The 11781-nt window shown below is 36.6% G+C and overlaps 1 pseudogene; it reads left to right on the forward strand.

Annotated features, from left to right (window-relative positions):
• Positions 1–10379: 10379 nt before the first annotated feature.
• On the forward strand, positions 10380–11318 carry LOC107038424 (annotated as a pseudogene).
• Positions 11319–11781: the final 463 nt, after the last annotated feature.

Here is an 11781-nt window from a genome sequence, read left to right on the forward strand (position 1 = left end):
AATCATTTCATTAGTGTATTTCAGAAAGTCGACTTCATTTTTTCCTAGCAATTATACTGTTGAAAAAAATTGAAATCCATGGATAGTTGAGTGGTAATTTTTAGGAGCAAGGCATTTAATTTAATTTGAGAAAGGGAAGTCATGAAATTTAACAATTAACTGAAAATTTAATGGAATTCAACATTTCTTAACAGTATGAAAATAAAAAGTTGCTTGAATTTTCATTTAAAACGTGAATATTCTGCACCCAATTCCTTACTCTGTATTTTCGATTGATAAACCAATTATAATTGTTCTAATCATTTAGGTCGGGGGCAATAGAATGATTCAACTTTCTTAATGTTGCGCTTACTAAGGTTTTCTCCAAAGTTGATTAGAATCAATAACTAGAATTATGAGTTTATTATGATATTTTTTACATGAAGTGCAGAAGAATCTGAATGCACTACAGTGCAAATGATGATAGATTTTTTCACGTTGAACAAAGAATAATAATAATATAGGAATAAAAGAATTTCAGTTATGAATGAACAGCTGTGGCTCAATATTCCATAACAGTAGAGAACAGGAATGATGATATTTTCATAATATCTGACACATTAACATGAATTTCAGATTCACAAAAAAGAATCGAGCAGAAGTCAAATTGTCATTTTACGTTTTAATTTCCAACATTTGGTGCTGAAAACATGAGGTGACAATATTCTAAATGGGGAATTATGTTGATGATATGAACAATAGATTAATTGAATTACCAAGTGAACTGATTGAAAAATTGTATCACGGTGTTGGCAAGCACTTTTACCAGAGTATCACCAAACATTAAATTTCGGCAATTTACTCGTCCAATTATGTTCGAGTAGAAATTGGATTGTAATTATGATTGAAATCTTATTCAGTGAGCAGAAGAATTAGCATATGCGCAGATTATTCATTGCAATATAAATATTTCATAGTTAATAAATTGAGGCACATCATTTTCATCAGTCGCACTGCTTTTTGCAATGACAATGATTATGAACAATGAATGGAAGAAAGGAATTCTGAGTCCGACGGTAAAAAAGGCAAAATGAACATTGCAGCCGGAATTGTGTTATAAATATGGTAAGAGAGCCCTTCAGCTTGACTAAGATAGTAATCAAAAGTCGAAACTATTGAAACTGATAATATGAAAATTTTAGAGTAGGTTTTATCTTTTATGTGAGCACTCATCAAGAGATTGTTAGAAATTAATAAATACGTGTTTCAGCCTCGTTACAAAATCCATCTCTAAGGGGGTGAATAGGGAATAAATTATAGAAACTTTGAGGAACGCTGCAGGTTTCCAAAAAAATCAGAACTGTCAATTTTTTCCCCAAATGTAAGATAATTCGGGAGTTTTCCAAAGATTCAAGACAATTATGAGGTTTTCTGAAGAACTTAAAGACAATCTATGGAGTTTTTGAAAATTACAAAGCATTTACAATATCTCTCAAATATTCGAGGATTGTCGAATAAACAATGGGAAAACAATTGATAGGAAAGGGCGGCATTTCGCAAATAAAACTGATTCGAAGCAGTCATGAAAGCCCGAATACTGCACTCTGATTAATTGAAATACGAAAGGAGGAAATAATTTGGTAATTCTTCGGATTTTCTCCACAATTCCACAAAAATTTTCAAGTTTCTTGAAAAAAAGTCATATACATTTCGAAAGATTATAGAAAATTTGAAAAAATTTCAGATGATTAGATGATGAAAGTTTCAAGTTTATGACATCGTCGAATAAAATTGTGAAAAAAATCATGAATGAAGCGAAGACACTTCGAATTAGCGAAAGAACATCAGAATTGACCCCATAATTTTTCTGGAAAAATAATTGAATACTTTCGTGCAAGTTGTAAACGGAAATACAGAGGGAGGGGAGGACAAAAAAATTATGGACTGTGAGAAATTTGATAATTGTTGTTTTGCACTCTGAATATAATTTTGATTGCAATAGTAATTAAAATTTCATTCAATGAGGAAGGAAACTCAGAATTAGTGGATCACTTATTATAATATTGAAATTAAACAAGCAATGAACCGAGACGCATTGTTTTCATTAACTTTAACACTCAATAGACTAAAACGACGATAAATCATTAATTTTCGAAAGAAACAAAAGAAGCAAAGGCATAATAAATGGGCATCAACGTCGCGGCCGCTTGCGGCCGCGGCGGCGCTAGTAGAGAATAATTTTTGGTGTGCCTGGATGGATGGTCATCTGTTTGGCACGTATGGGGAAAATATTTTGCTTCCTTCCGACTTTCTCAAAATTCCTAAGGTTTATGGTGAGGCCGTAATAAAAAGAATAAGCTTAACCCTTGAACATCAAAAAAAGGGACAGATTGTCAGACCCCAGATTTTGGGTCTCCATAAACTGTAATTTTACTATTTTTCCCCAATTACCAATAATGTGAGAAAATTCCCCCATTCAACTCTAAAAAAATCGGTTGTGCACCGAAACAAGGGAGCGTCATAACCAGAAACTTTCGATGAATTAACTCGAGCAATGTGCTTTTTTACGAACGTTAAGTTGCGAGACTTTCTCATGACCCTGCCACATAAGACTTGACCGAGAATTTGCTTGAATTTATCACTTTTGGAGTCTCTGTAGGAATCTCATTTGATACGAGCCTTTTTCTAATGTCTCTGTCAACATGTCTTCTATTGAGAAATTTCTTCACCTTTGCTTTGGGAGAAGATGTTAGAGGTTTTTTTATTTTGATTCACCCAATCCTCTTCCTAAGTTTATCCACCAACTTTTTCAAGCGTTTATTCTCATGAATTAAGTTTGTATTATCGCGGTAACACTTTTTCATGTTTTTAGCTCTTCTCTCCAATCCTACTTTGGCTTGTTTAGACATAGGAGTATTGTTCTCGTTGTTATTTGATTGCAGTTGAGACTCCTTAATCTTCATTTTCGAATTTCTCTTACGCTCGTTCCGCTTCTCTCGACGTTTTTTTTTCTCCTTCGTTGTCAATTCACCAACACTCTTGATTTTCTCACTGGATTTTCTGTTGTTATATCTGTCGCACTCCTATTATCGGTAGATCTCATGATGATCAGGATCTTCTCTAATTTTCTGTCTCCTAGCCCTCTCTGCATCTCTCCTCTTTCTCAGCTTTCCGATGCACATCAGTGGTTGCACTCTTCTTTTTCTTTTTTTGGACTGTTGTTGTAGTACTGTTGGCTGTTCCTTAAACTTTGCCCGTATTTTCACCATGGTCTGTGATTTTTCGTGTGAAAATACTCCAAGAGATGACAATCTATTAGGTGTGTAACTTAATTTTTACAGATTTTTCAGTAAATTTATTTAATACAAAAAATAGAGAACAACGAAATTAATCTTGGAAATATTGTCCATCGTTTTCTATGACCATCTCTCAGGTAACATTCGAATGCCGTCGCGAACGAAACTTGCAGGCTTCGAGGCGATAAAGTCATCGACGAAGTTACGTACATCGTCCAGCGTTTTAAACTGTTTATCCACTAAGACGTGCTGCATGGACCGGAACAAGTGATAGTCGGATGGGGCCAAGTCTGGTGAATATGCGGCGTGCGGGAGAGCTTCCCATCCCAAGTTTCAGAGGGTCTTCCGAGTCGCGCGAGCAACGTGAGGTCGAGCATTGTCATGCAGCAGTATGACTTGCCTGCTTCCTTGCCCAGTAAATGGCCTTTTCCGATCAAGTTCTTCGCTCAGTTTATTCAGTTGTCAGCTGTAGCCTTCCGCAGTCATCGTCTGACGTGTTTCCAGGAGTTCGTAATAAAGCACATCCTTCATGTCCTACCAGATACACAGAAGAATCTTCTTTAAGAGGATGTTCTGTTTCGGCGTCGATGTACTGGATTGTCCGGGATCTTCCCACGACTTTTTACGTTTGGGATTCTCGTAAAAAATATACTTTTCATCAACCGTCACAATTTTCCACAAGAAGTCCTTTTTTTTGTTGCCGGGCAAGCAGTGAAAGGCACGTGTTATACGTTGACCTAGTAGCTTGTGTTCGGTCAACATATGTGGAACCCACCTTCCATGATTTTGGATTTTTCCCATTTGACGGAAACGCTTGGAAATAGCTGTTCGGGTGACTCCTAACTGAGCTGCAAGCTCTTGCGTTTGCGTTGAGTGTTCATCCAGTAGAGCTTGCAATTCCGCATCTGTAAACTTTCGAGGCTGTCCAGGACGCGGCTGGTCACTCAGATCGAAATCACCACTTCTAAAACATTTGTACCAATAATTACACGTTTCATAAGATAAAACGTCGGCACCAAAAACACTACACATTGATTCCAGTGCTTCAGAATCATTTTTTCCTTGTTGGAATTCCCATAAAATACCGTGCCGAATGTGCTGTTCATCAGTTGCCATCGTAAACTCTGCTATTCTGAAAGGTCATGTAACTTACATAGACTTGTCGTTCCGTGTTCTGAAACCTTTTGTCCGATCTTTTCAAAACCAGAAAAGACCGTGAATATATTTCTATTTTAAATGTAAATTTAAGCTCGTAGAAAAAATCTGTAAAAATTAAGTCACACACCTAATAGAAAAGCAAATACATTTTTTACACATTTAAAATATCGATACACATTTTTTCGCTCTCATACTCATGCATTGTCACGGAAGTGACATACACGGAGGTGACATTTCATGGTCAGCTCAATCTCTCGCTGCCCTGGATCAACGCCAGTTAAACACAATTGAGAATCAATTTGAAGTAACAGAATAGTGAAGAAATTCCATGACTGGGATGTAAAAAATTGTTTGCAATTCTGGAAAAGCAGGACCACGATAGTGACTGGTAATTTCATGACATATCTTTTCTAAAGATTATCTCGCACTCCAATCAAAACAATTACAACAGAATCCACCGATACCGGCGAGAACATTCACAGCTGATATCCCTCTCCGAAGTCTCGTCAACAAACTCCCATGAAACCCATTCAATATGGCGTAAACCGCGGTTGAATTCAAATGTAATTTTCATCTTAAAAACCGCGGACAACGTTCAAAGTGAGTTCCTGAGATTCAAATGGTGGATTTACATACTCTATTCACGTTAAAATCTTCGTCATATATTCGATTTCAGCAAATATGAAGAGTTGCCACCTCAATTGGCATTTTGTCGACGTAAATGCAACCAGAATACCAAATTTGGTAAAGTGAACATGTCACGGAAGTGCCATTTTGAGTAGTTTCTGCGTGTTTCCATTAGGTTGTGAAGTTCGGGGGAAAATTTAGAATGAAGAATAAAATAATTTTCCATTGAAATTTTAAATATGTTGGACGCCAGTCGATGGATTATTTTTCGAGAATGCATCGACTCCTCTCCATTTAGATATTTCAACAGTTTTAACAGAATTACAATAGCTGGTAGCTCAGGTATCAGAGTAGACTCTACTTGTTACGAGGGGGAGGGAGGACGATACTCCCAGCCTGCAAATTTTACCTTCCACACTCACACAATGAGAACACACAATTTAACAAGAATAATCAAATATAATTTCAGACAAAGAAAAATTGTATTGTATTTTTATTACTCCATAAGAGTTCAGAGACCCCATCGCAGGGGGAGAAAATTATTCAATATTGTAAGTACAATCGTGTTTATCATTCGTTTACCACATTTTATACAATCATCGGTAATTAAACATGTGATTTAATTTACGAGGTATTATGTAGACCTTATCATCAGAGGACGGATTAACATATTGTATAATCTATTTAAACTTCATGTATAGAGAGATCAATTGATTTAGAGATGTTAGTATTGTACACAGATGTATCATTTAAACGTCTAGAGACTAAACACTTAAGTAGGAATCTGTACACGCCTTTGGTCTCACTGAAATTTGCACAAAAAATTATCTCACTCAATGAAAGTTGTTCAAGGTTTTTAAAGGTCTTGAAAAGTTCATATCGAATATGTTCAGTCAATTGACATTTCATACAGAAATGTTCAATTGTGTCTGCTTCATTAATATTACAGAATTTACAGATTTGCATCGGCTTAAAGCTAACTTTTTGGTCCTTAGCCACATAAAAATAGCATCTATATATATTAGCAAGTCTTAATTGTGCAATAGTTCTTTTCAGGTGTAGGCTATGGTTGTCAATCAAATATTTTGCGTTCCAACGGTAATTTTGTATATTATTAAGGGGTGCAGGGGGTAAGAGTTGACAGGAAGTTGTGTTAAACCATCGATTTAAATCATTACTCCTTATTATCCTTTCGTAGTTATTAAAAGTGTTATTTGTGTTTTCACATAGTATTTCGTATTGTGGAGAAGTCCATATATTACTGAGGTTAACTAACTTGAGAAATTTTTTTATTTGTGCAGCCCAATTATATGATTCGTTGCAAGATTCCAAATTATTCATTTATATTAGTCGCAGGAGACATATTCTAGTAATGTTCGAATGTTCCTGTTTGAATGTTTTACACATCCAATCCCAGGAGTGTTTCATGATACGATAATTAATATGAGGCAGATTTACTTCTAGTCTTAATGCCCACCCAGGAATGTTCTTTGGTAGGCATAGGGCACGTTTGAAAAAATCTTGTTGCGCTTTTTCTAAGTCAACATTGTTGAGTAAACCCCAAGCGGGGACTGCATATAAAAGTACTGAATGGACTAGAGAATTATAAAGGGTAATAATAATACTCCAGGAGTTGATGCCAAGACTTGCAATACCGCTGAGAGCAGCACCAGATGTCATTTTAGCTTTAGCAATGGCAGCTCGTGCTGCTTCATTACCAATGGCATTTCGTGATAGTGGAATTCGTAAGTAATTATACGACTTGACTATTTCTAAGATTTCACCTTTATAGGTTTTACATCTATCCGGTATTTTCTTAATTCTTCCATTTTTTTTGAAAACCATAATTTTAGTTTTGTCAATGTTGACAGCAAGACCATTTTCATCGCAGTAGTCCGCCAAGGCCCTAAGTGCTCGTTGCAGATTTATATGTGAATCAACAAGGATAGCAGTGTCATCGGCATATAGGAGCATTAAAATATCTGTTATGGTATCAATATTCAAACCTCGAAGATTCCTATCTCTGAGGAACCTTTCGAAGTCCGAAATGTAGAGAATGAAGAACAAAGCACTTAGGGTTTCACCTTGGAGGACCCCCTCTGTAACTTCGAACTTATTGGAGAGGTCATTATCATTGGACCTAACTTGGACTTTCGCTTTGTCATAGAGTGACTTGATTATTCTTAGATACTTAGAGCTAATGCCAATATCATTTAGTTTGGTCCACAGACGATCATGAGGTATAGAGTCGAATGCCCGACGCAAATCGACAAACACGACGAAAACTTCTCTTTTTTGCAATCTTAGCTGTAGTTGAATAGATGTTAATAAGGTGAAAATAGCATCCGTGCAACCTCTTTCTCGTCTGAAGCCAAACTGTGACTGTGGAAAAATGTTTTTATCTTCTACCCAATTTTCTAGACGACCTTTTACAATATAACTAAATAGTTTTGTGACATGGTTTACCAAAGCTATTCCATGGTAGTTAGCAGGATCCTTTTGGTCCCTTTTTTTGAATATCATGGATAAAACTACACTCGACAAGTTGTCAGGACAAATTTCAGTGGACAGTACACGATTGAAAAGCTGAACTAGAGCATTAAGGCCTTCCACGGGCATAGCTTTGTAAAATTCATTTGATAAACCATCTGGCCCAGCGGCCTTATTATTTTTAACCTTTCTTAATATTATTTCAAGTTCACTAACAGTGATTGGTTTTTCTAGTTCAGGTACAAAATTTATCGTGGGGATGAACAGTGGTAGATTACGTGGAGGATATACATTTTTATAAAAATCATTCCATTCTTCAACTGTGACTTGACATTTTGTGAATGAGCGTGGTTTCATCAATTTAAGCGTACTCCAAAAGATTTTCGATAGAGTCGGGTTGTTGAGTGCGTCGGCAATTTTTTGCTTATGACTTTTTTTCTTAAAAAATTCACAAGTGATTTGAAACTTTTACGAAGCTTTACAAAGTTATTTTTGGTTGTGTTACAAAATTTATTCTTCTTAAAAATCTTACTAAATTTCTTAATTTCATTACTTTTTTCTCTGATTTCCCTATTATTATACCAAAGGGGTTTTTTACTGATCGAAAATTTAGGATCGTGAGAGAGGACACGTGTAGACCTCACCATGCCAGCCTGAAAAGCAGCATCATCTCTCAATGCACCCTGAATTATTTCATTAAACTCATTAGCCTCGGGATGGGTGTTTAGAGATATGGTAGGGGATGCTAGGATTGTTTTAAGCTGGTTTGTATAGAGATGTATCATGTCAGGGTTAGAGGAGGTCCATTTCAATTGGGATATTAATTCAACTTGTGTGCATGGATGAGTGGGTTTTGGTTGTGGAGAAGGATCCAGTGAGGATAGGACAGAGTCAACCGAGAGAGAAAGGTACACGGGAAAATGATCTGATAGGGGTACAGTAAGATCCACATTAAGATTCAGGATGCTTGAGAGATGAGACGATTTGACGAAAATTAAATCTATTACGCTAGTACCTTTATCATTTAAAAATGTCTAATTGGCTGGTCGGTCCCCACCTATCCTCCCATTGATCATTACGTATCCATTTTTGCTCATAAATTCCAACAGCGGTCGGCCACATGCATTAACATAAGAATCCGAGTTGATAAGGTTAGGGAAACAAGCAGTATATTCAAAAATTTCCGGAAGGAAGTGATCATGGTTGCCAACTCTCGCATTAAGGTCACCACCAAGAATAACGAGATCACCATCATGACACATTTCAATTCTATGAAGAAGCTTCTGAAGTTTTGCTAAAAAAAATTAAAATCGGTATCAGGTTTTACATAAAAATTGCCTAGTATGATGGTTACATTTTTAAGTTGAAATTTGTTAACAATCCAGTATTTAGATTTACTTAACAGAGAATTTTTGATCCTGGAGAAAATTCCGAGTCCTCCACTGGGGCGTCCAATCTGCTTATCTAGTGTCGCATCACTCCAAAGACAGTTAAAATTCTGAAGAGCTCCTGGGGTGTGGAAGGGTGCTGACAACAGCCAAGTTTCAGTGATGCACGTTATATCGGATGATAGAGCAATATCGCTCATAATAAAATTCTGGAAACCATGAGTATTCCAGAAAACGATTTGTAGCTTGCATGGATCTAGTAGTTTTTTGACAAGGGATTTGTAGCACTGGTGTGGGCTGATGGCTCCTGATGGATGCTTGCAATGTCCATTGGGACAGGATTAGAGGTACCATTAGCAACCTTGTGCAGATGATTACTTTTTACAAGTTTTTGTGTTTTCTCATCCCACCGAAGCGATTCTTCGTTGATAATAATCCACTTTTGGCCAACCTTCACTCTCTTGCCTTCAATTCTAGCAGCCTTAGCAAAATCTCTCATTTTCTTTGCAATTTTATTTTCATATGTGGTGAGATATCTTTCGATAAAAATATTTCTCAACAGTGGATTAGTCGACAACTTTTTTTTTTCTTTTAGAATCATCAGTTTAATGTCAAGAGAATTGAGTTGGACTATGATCAGATTTGTAGATCTCCCACGAACGGGGATGTAGCGAACATCCTGGACCACTTCATTCACGCCAAATCGTTCTGCAAAAAAATCCCGAACATCATTTAGAGCTGTGCTCGGTGATGTGGAGAGGCCTCTGATGGTGATATTAAGCTTTTTCTGTTCTCTTTCTAATTGATCGACTTTTTTCTGTAGGTTCTCCGTAATTTCATTACTGTGAATAGTTGGATTTTTGGTTTCGAGTGCCTCAATTTTTTCTTTAATGATTTTTTTAAACTGTTCATTCTCTTCACAAAGTATCTTATTAGCACCAATCACTTCGCTCACCTTTGAATCAATGGAAGTCCTTGTATTTGTCATTTTCTCCTTGCAACTTCTTACCTCATCACACATTTTCGTAGAGTTGTCTATTGACTGCTGGAGTAACTGAGTGATGTTTGCGAAATAATTATTAAAGCTTAATTCAATCCTGCCTAGTCTTTCTTCCACTGAACCAGAGTTTGGAGTGGGCAGGTGAGGTAACACCAGAGGGTTCATGGTGACATGGGTTGCTATGTTACCGTTATCTTGATTCACAATCGAAGAGGTATTAGCGATGGAAAGAAATTTATCAGTATTCCAGATACTACTCAGTTCATCAGAGCTTAGGGTATCTGTGTGTCCCTTGATTTTAAAGAAACTGAAGTCAGTTAATTTGCTCTGTTTGTGACCAGGTGAATTTAATTTTAGAGGTGGTGTCTTACGCTTTCTTTTCCTATTGCTGTTGGTCGGGCTGGAGGTTGCAACAGGTGTCTCGTAGTTGACGGAACTAACATGACACGTATGTTCCGCTTCTTGATTATTTTTATCACTTCCTGAGGACACTGAATTTCTTTGGAATTATCATAAGTCCCACAACAACCAGTGTTGTATAAACATAACCTCCAAAGGGAGCACGTGCACAGGGATGGAAGCACTTTAAGAGAATTATCACGTATTATATTTCCAATATTCTCGATACTGCGACAGGGAAACAAGTCTTTGTTCGTAGTCACTTTTAGGAACGTAAATAGTTGCTAAAAACCGTAAATTCACCAAAATGTTGGAGACAACGAGAAACACCGTTCCGTTCAACACGAGTGTGAGCGCCACCCCACAAAGAAAAATTCAGGCTCCAGCGACAGTTCCTCATACCGTAAACGATCCTCCAAATACTCCAAATCATGAAGGCATCGACGCTCTCGTTCGAAAAGCCGAGATAATCAGAGATCTTCAAAAAGTTACAAGTCATCTTGAGGGAGTACGAGGGATAGGGATAGGCATAGGTACAAATCTCCCGAGAGAAATAAAAAAAAGACGAGATCTGCGTCGAGGGAAGAATCCACGAGTCGATCCAGCAGTTCTCAGTCTTACGTCAAATCGACGACCGAGAAGAACGTCAATATTCTAGCCAAAGATGAGTTTACCATCGAGCCAAGAATAAATGAGAGCGTTCTGGATGAAATTAATGCATCGGGCTTCACTCAAAAGCAGTTTACGTCATCGGCTCACAGCAAAGAGAAGAAAACAAACAAAAATATTGTGATCGACATAACTGCAGACACTATTCAAGTACCTCCAGCTGTGAAAACCTCCTCGACGATTCATGAGAGTATTTTTCATACTTCTATTATGATGGACCAGGACGCTCGTTTCGACAAATGGGTAAAAAAGTTTTTCAACTTGCGACAGAAAGCTATAGTACAATTATCCTCAACTGCCACCTCTCAGTAATAATTAATATCAACTAACAAAAAAATATTAAACCCCAAAATGTACAAAGCCAAAATAAACTAAACAAAGAAAAATTATGAAATTTACAGGAAAGTTGAATGAGGGTTATAATTCCTCATTATTCTCTAAATTGTGATAAAATATCCATAATACCCGAACCATTCAATGTACCATCTTCACATCATTACACTTTATTTACACCAACAAATTATTACTGTATACTATGTACTTATGAAAACACTTGGCTGAAGGCCCTCGGGCGACGGCCTATTGTAAGAAAATTTTTGTTTTTTGTTTTGTTGTTTGTAATTTTCTTGCAATAAATTCCGTTAAAAATTGAAAATTAAAATTAAATTATCCACAATATGGATCGATATTCAATTGAGGGTCGATACGTGACCTCAAAATAAAATGAATTCAATTTATCACATTTTAATTTCACACAAAAATTAATCAGAACTAA

This window comes from Diachasma alloeum, unplaced genomic scaffold (genome assembly GCF_001412515.2).
Source record: "Diachasma alloeum isolate Michigan unplaced genomic scaffold, Dall2.0 Dall_scaffold_00282, whole genome shotgun sequence".
NCBI lineage: Eukaryota > Metazoa > Arthropoda > Insecta > Hymenoptera > Braconidae > Diachasma > Diachasma alloeum.